This window comes from Pezoporus flaviventris, unplaced genomic scaffold, assembly GCF_033815535.1.
Source record: "Pezoporus flaviventris isolate CSIRO_AGI_PZ_B2104156 unplaced genomic scaffold, CSIRO_AGI_Pfla_v1 ptg000031l, whole genome shotgun sequence".
Classification (NCBI taxonomy): domain Eukaryota; kingdom Metazoa; phylum Chordata; class Aves; order Psittaciformes; family Psittacidae; genus Pezoporus; species Pezoporus flaviventris.
Window position 1 is genome coordinate 62,545,006 of NW_026892579.1, and position 7,620 is coordinate 62,552,625.

Here is a 7,620-nt window from a genome sequence, read left to right on the forward strand (position 1 = left end):
GCAGGGGAAGAGAAAGATGTGTAGGTCCACAGCTGCTTTACTGCTGCCCTGCTGCCTCTGCAGCACTTGGCAGCCTTTGGGAGGGCAAGCCTTCTTTCACTGGGTTTGGTCCAGTTTCCTGTTAGTGATAGGAATAGTGCTCAGAGGTGAATGACACGAGAGGCTCAGCGCAGTTTAGGGTGTCCTTGGGTGAATATTTCTTTGCTGTGTAAGGAGGGGCAATAGGCATTTTTGTTACAGTTGTCACATCAATAAATGTGGGGTGGTGGATGATCCTCAGAATAAAAGCACCCTGAACTCATCTGTGTGACTTGGAGAGAGCTACCCAAGCCCCTCATCAGGAAAGACACAGGAGCCTCTGAATACAGCACCCAACCCAGAGTCAAGCCCAGTCCTATTCCAGCGCAGCCTAAGGAACACATACCTTCAGGAACTGAGCTGCCACATATGCCAAACGCTGAGCTGTGACAACAACGAGGTGCTTGGGAGAAGACATATGACAAACCTTAGAGCCAGAAACAACGATGAAGCTGTGCAGGCATCGGTCAACACAAATTCTGCATGTCTGAGCTGTTAAACAACTATAGTCCTGCTATTCCACGGTGCTGAGCACAGCCAGCACCTGACCTGCAGGGCTACCCAGCTCCCCAGCAAATCCACTGATAAAAGCAGAGGAGCAGCCTTTGCTAACTGCATGCATTAGTGAAAGAGGTGGTATTACATTAGTTTTGGTGGGTTTTAGTAAAGGTATGAAATCAGATTTTCTCATCTACAGCCTAGGGATCACATAGGACACCCAAAGCAGCAAAATAGCAACTTTTACCTTTAACTTACTGTCCAAAACACAGTCTGGAAAGGAGGAGAGTCCCCCAAAACAGACCTCTCAGCAAAATCTCAGCAGCTGCTGTTTGCAGAGACTTTGTGTTGGAGTTACTGACCTCAGCCAGTAACAAACCCACCAAGCCAGGTGCCCAGCCAGCTGTGACTGGAGATGCTGCACAGCTTTTCCCACCAGGCTTTCTAATTAAAATCAGAAGAAAAAGAAGACTGATTCAGCAAAAGCAGAGTATCACAGATGAGACACATATCATGCACAAGAGACGCTAAGCACATGCTTGTGCTGCTGGCTCCACACACCTCTGAGCTTGCCATGCTGCTGCAGGCCTGTTCCAGCTTGTGGGGCTGATGTTGTGATATAAGCTCCTCAAGTGATTTGGCTATTAGGTTAATCTCTGGGCCTCAGTTTGCCCACCTGTGAAAAAGAGGTAACATTTCTCCCATAAGGGCTATGAAGAAACAAGTGGGAAAGGAGAACATGTGCTCAACTGCAATAACACAGCCAACCCTAAAATGTTCAGGCAAAATCCCTGCTGTGCCTGTCCTGCAATCTGGACCTGGGAGGGCTTATCCATAAATGATGGGAGCCTAATGAAGCCAGGCAGCCACCCCTGCTCCTGAGGCTTTGCACTGGCAGCCACAATGAGACGTTCAGTGGCATCTCCTGTCACTCATGAACTGTAGCAGATACTCTCCAGGATTTATTCTGCTAATTGCTCCCTCTTCTCTTAGCAAGCCAAAGCACTAATTAAACTTTGTGATCCCCTCTGAACAGCCTGAGGTCCTGCCTGGCTAGCATGGACAGCCGAGCATCACTCAGGTTAGTGGTCCCATTCCCACCGTGCTCCTCACAGAGAGGCCTGAGCTACTTGTGAATCAGCCACTGAACCATCCCACTGAGCACAGTGGCTGTTTAAAGGCCAAGGGTTTGCTATAAAAGGCTGCCCGATGGGGTTCTGCCATGGCTGAGTTACCTCCTGCCCCCGTGCCTGAGGGCTGCATGTGGCTCTCCCTGTATTTATACGATTCCTGTCTTCTCCACAGCCTTTCCAGAAGCTTGTTTGGCTGTATGGAGAATGCATCTCTTCTGAAGGGCACTCAGGTGAGATGCTTTGGGGCAAATGTGAAGGCATTGAGGGGGTATCTGATAGGAGAAAATCAAACTGCCACTGCAGAGGGATCATAACTGATGTTGGGATTTCAAGAGAGACCAATTCAGCCTTCATATATGCATACCTCAAGGGACAGAAGGTATTGGTAATGTGCATTAGCCATGACTCTAAACCAGGCCCATAGTGGCATCTATCCCTCCATCCCTCTCCCCAGTGTCTGAAGCCCAAACTCCATCCCCAGCTGGATGGGGTTTAACGCAGTGCTGCTGCAATCTGCTGAAACACTGAATTACGGCTGCATAAAGCCTGGGGTCTGCTGAGCCAGGCCCTGCAAACTCACATTTTTCTCTTTCAATATGTGAAAGAAAATGGGTTAGGCATTGCCTTCTCTAAAATGACTAGACATATTAATGCCTTCAGTATATGGTGAACAAAAGAGGCTAAAATTGAAGGTCTGCCAGGTTTTCTCATTAAAACTGTAGAGTTGGAGCTTTATTTCTCAGCTGCAAATAGCTGTAGGCTGGAACTTGGCAATATGAGCTCCGACAAAAAGTGCATTTTCATTTTCTGAACCCTTTTTTTTGGTGCCTATTTTTATATTATGCACATATAAAGAAACAGTGGTCTGCTGGTAGAGATGCTTTTGCCTTCCTTATGTTATAAAGAGCCGACAGCCTGTATTTAAAGGTGAACTCTCTTAGTAGCGCAGGCTTGTGGCTGACCCCTTGATGATTTTAACATAGCTTTAGGAGTGTGAAAATAGAGCTATGGGCTAAACCTACACTGTCGATGGAAAAGAGCAATGAATTCCTCCTCAGTGTGATACATACACACAGTGGCTAGATACGGCATATTCTTCTCTCCGATTTCACAGTGCCGTCTTTGTTAAACTGACAAGCTGTTATGTGGAAATAAACACACCCAGCACAGCCTGGGTCTGTCCAGGGCACTGAAATTCCCAATGGGAATCTCAGCTGTTTGCTGGTACCTGCAAAAATCTGACATGTGAAATGGTGGGTGGGAGATAAGTGTGGAAAATAAAAGGCTTACGGCAGAAAGCGCTAAGGCGAATCATGTTATGGACTCTAGGGACTCTTACCCTAGACCATCTCTATCTCTCCCTTAGAACTGGATTTGGGCCTGACCATGAATAGCTCCTCACTCTCCTGTATCATCCATATATTTTTCCCTCCTCCCTTTCACTGGCAGAGGGGATTCTTTGATGCTTCTTCCCCTATGGAGTCTGTTTTCCAGTTGCCATGGCCATGAACAGCCAGAGAAGCAGGGTTCCCAGGAACCAGAGAAAAACGCGGTCGGTGATAGTGTTTCAAAGGAATAAATCAATTGTTCTGACTAATAGATCACACAGGCTCGGACTTCGAGTTCAGATCTCAGGCTTTCAAGCCTGGCTGCAAACAGTTGGAATCTGGTAAAAGGACAGATTTTCCTCCAAGATTACCTCAGTGTGTCCAGGCTGGTGACAAATCTGCAGTCAAAGTTCGTCATGCTCAAAACCAAAGCGCCACAAAAGATATTTCAGCAGACCTTGGCCTTTTCCTGACGATTCCTTTGATGTTCTTCCAGGAGGTGTGGTTGGGACCATTCTGCCCAAATGTACATCCGCCAAGAACTTAAATCACCTTTGTGAGCCCTGTCTGAGATCTGGAGGCTGTTCCCTGGCAGTGGATCCAGGGCTGGAAGGGATTTTCTCAGGGAAGTTCATTTTGACGTTAAACACCTGAATTGAAGCCGGGGACTCTTGAGAGCTGTGACCAAAAGCTGCCAAAAGAAGAGACAAAATAGAAGGCTCCAGGAGTCCTCAAGGACTGTTACGGCCTTGGGGTACATAAGAATTGGCAGTCGGGAATGGACACAGGGATATTTTACATCCAATTCCTTGTTTCTGAAGGAAGCCAACTTCAGAGGATGATGAAAGACGTTTTCCTAAGGCAGAGTGAACACATCCCTGTAACAGTTTAACCTAACTCCCAACTGTAAAAGCTTGGGGCAATCCAACAGCCCTTGCTGGTTTGTATTTTTGCCTTCAGTATGATAAAGCAGTACTGAAGACAAATGGAACGTTTCAGTCTGATGTTGCATTCATTGGAAAACACTGATTTACTTTGGTTGAAACAATGCACAAGCCCACATCAAATTCCTTGGTTAGAAAAAAGCACACATCAATCAAAGGGGAGAGTCCCTGCGTTCTTGAAATGAAACATCCTGACTTGCTGTTCTGGAAGCAATGCACCTGGAAGTTCACCCAGCTTTAGTTTTAAAAGATAAAAAAGGCATTTGCCATCTTAGTCCCAAATTCCATAAACGTTGAGTTTAAACCAAGACCAGCAAACCAAAAAACAGCCATTTGTGCACTTGCATGTTAGATCATCATCATTTCACTCTATGTCTTATACCCTTTCAGTCTTAGTGCTGTCCTGCTGCAGGAAGTTCCACAGTTGAATTGCAGACATGTTAAGAGAGCATTTTCCTCCCTCCCTCCCAGCTGAGAGCCTGCTTTGAACTTCCAAGCTGCTTTCCTTAGTGGATTAAAATAAACTGCAAGCTTGTAGGGGAATATATGCACTCATCATTTAGCTCAAGGTGCATAAGCATGTAGGAGCTCAAAGATATTTGGTTCTATAAAGCTGTGCTCTAGATTACTTCTGATTACTCTCTGTTTGTGTAAGTGAAATTTAAACCTCAGGTCAATCTCAGCGCCTCAGTACGAAGCAGGGAGCACATCTATCTGACCCACTAAAACCCCTTCATGGGACACTGTGTTGTGCTCAAAAAGGGAAATATTATAGAATCATAGAATAGTTAGGATTAGGGTTAGGGTCCTTAAGATCATCTAGCTCCAACCCCCCTGCTATGGGCAGGGACACCTCACATTAAACCATGTCACTCAAGGCTTTGTCCAACCTGGTCTTGAACACCGCTAGGGATGGAGCGTTCACAACTTCCCTGGGCAACCCATTCCAGTGCCTCACCACCCTTACAGTAAAGAGCTTCTTCCTTATATCCAGTCTGTCCAGTGAACAGCAGCTCAGAAATGATTTTATAATGTTACCTGCTCTACCTGGGTGCATTTCCTGCTCATTTCCTCCTCCTGTGTCGATGCCTCCGATTCGCTGTGGTCTGGTTACTACTTAGGGAGCAGCAGGCATCTTGCACAGCTTTTTGTGCAAAGCTGAATTTGGATGTCAGCAATTTGTTATTGTTACTCCCTGCTGCATGATAGGGACGTTTTCTGCACAGCAACAGTTGAATAATTTCTCACTGCTTATACCTCACATTAAAAACCCTGAAAACCTCCTGTCTCTAAAGACCGCCAGGCAGGCAAGCATGAGAAGACAACAATCAGCTTGGACTCCAGAGATACACTAAACAATTACCTGGTGGTGATTAGCAGCTTATTAACACAAATCTGATTTTATCACTGCAGGTAGAATTTAGTATGAAAACGTTTGGTGAGCGCTGACAAAGGCTTCCCTCCCTGCTATGGCAGTCTGCAACACCCTTGACAGCACAGCAATAAAATCACAAGAGCTCCTGGCATGTGAAAGGGTAAGAGACGACTGAGAAGCACGTGAAAATAAGGGAATTGGTCCTTTGCATACACAGACATTTGCTTTCAGAAGCCCAAAGTTGAGCATCTACTGTAGGAAGCCAGAATTAATACAGTATTCCTGAGACAAATATATATGGTTCTTTCTAAGTTACAGGCATGATTTCCCATCTTCAGTTATTTAGGAAGAAATAACTCCTGTGACTCAGGACAGAAGGGCTGCCTGCTTTTTAATCATCACAGCTTTTGGCTTCCCCACCAAAGCAGCAGCAACCAGAGCCGAGCCTCACCACAGGCTCACCCAAGCCAGCCCCTTCCATGCCCCCCTACATCACCATGGCTTTCAGGCATGCAAAGCAGGGTTTTTTTAACCTTTTTTTTTAGTGCAAATAGGTAAAATATTTAAGCTTGGAAGTAACTAATTACCCTCCCCTTGAGCTATCCCAAGGACATTTTCAAAGCTAATGACAGAGGACTGCTGATAAATCCATGTATTTCCAGATAAGGAGGAAAGCAGTGAGGCTTTGAAGAGGATATCTGTGGCACGCTGAGCAGGAGCCTGCCAGAAAGTGTCACGTCCCTGCCACCTTGTGACAATGCACTACAACTGCATAAACCCCAAACCCTGCAAGCTTTTGGATGGACCTGGCTCTTCTCCGTGATCTCCAGAGGGAACCCCAGGGGCTCACGCAGAGCCCAGGGCAGGGATGAAATCACTGCCACGCTGTCTCGGGATTAGACCCTCCCTGAAGGTTAGAGTGGCTTGTTCTCTTCCTGTGACAGGGAGACACACAGTGTCTATTACAAACCCCATTTTGCCAACATCCAGGTGCTGTGTAAGATGCTGCCAGAGAACAAGGCTTTTTAGAAGACCTTTGGGCTGCCTGGATGAGAGGAGAGATGCTCCGGCCACAAGGAATGGTACCTCAGCGGTTTCCACACCGAGGTGGTGAGAGCAGTGGTTCTTCCCAGAGCACGGATGTAATTTCTCAGTGGCTGGCTCTGCTTTTCCTCTGAGGCAGAGCTCTGCAGAGTGCTTCAAACTTGGCTGTTTATGAGGGGGAAAAATAGGTTAGCCAAGTATTTTATCCAGACTTATCTGATGTTTTTGCCTGCTTTGCCTCTTCCTGAATTCCCTGTCCTAAGAAAACAGCTGCCTTTGGCCTTCTAAGGGGAACTTTTGTGTAATGCTTGAAAAAACAACAAAAAAGTCAGTGTCCTATTTTGAAAGCCTCAGCCAAGGAGACACGTTATCACAGCTTCTCCATCCCCACTGCATGCAGAGCTGTGGCACTGGGCCAGACTGCTCCTCCTCCATTCATTCCTAAATCTGCACAGAGAACTGAAGGTTACTTTGGTTTTCCATTGTTCTCGTTTTCCTGCAAAAGACCTTTCAGTGCCATTAGCCTTTGATCGAAAAGGCCTTCCTGCCTCACAGGCTATATGACAGGTTACACAGGCTGCAGAGGGGTTTCTTCTTCACTGGCGCCTGCCTGGCACAGAGGAAACCCAGCTCTGCTGTGCTGGCAGCTGCACACATGATAGGAAGAAGTCACCACTGTCATGCAGAGCTTGCACATAGGTTTTCAATGGTATTTAGGCATCTAAATACCATCGGGTCCCACTGAACTTGATAAAGCTGGGCACACGCACAGATTTATGCCTCTGATGTTGTAAAGAATGAGAGGTCATCTGTGGGAAAGAGGTGCATTATAGAAACATAGAATAGTTAGGGTTGGAAAGGACCTTAAGATCATCCAGTTCCAACTCCCCTGCCATGGGCAGGGACACCTCACACTAAACCATCTCACCCAAGGCTTCATCCAACCTGGCCTTGAACACTGCCAGGGATGGAGCATTCACAACCTCCCTGAGCAACCCATTCCAGTGCCTCATCTTTAACGATCTTTAATATTTGCTTTGCAGAGATGCAAATACCTGAAGGAAGATTTTGTCTTTGCTTGCATGCTACAAATACAGGGAAATAAAATCATAAAAACATAGCCAACTGTCTGTTGTCACAATTCAGGTAAAGTGGGTGTCTACTACCTTGGTGGGGTCACTGGTGGCTCCTCACGACATCAGCAAGACCACTGGGAATAC

General features: G+C 46.5%; 1 long non-coding RNA gene across 1 annotated transcript; it reads right to left on the reverse strand.

Moving 5' to 3' along the window:
* Positions 1-847: 847 nt before the first annotated feature.
* Positions 848-1,920, reverse strand: LOC133273507 (uncharacterized). The gene is made up of 3 exons (XR_009744852.1): positions 1,812-1,920; positions 1,138-1,252; positions 848-1,020 (listed from the first exon to the last, which is right to left on the reverse strand). It is a non-coding gene; the product is annotated as an uncharacterized LOC133273507 (long non-coding RNA).
* Positions 1,921-7,620: the final 5,700 nt, after the last annotated feature.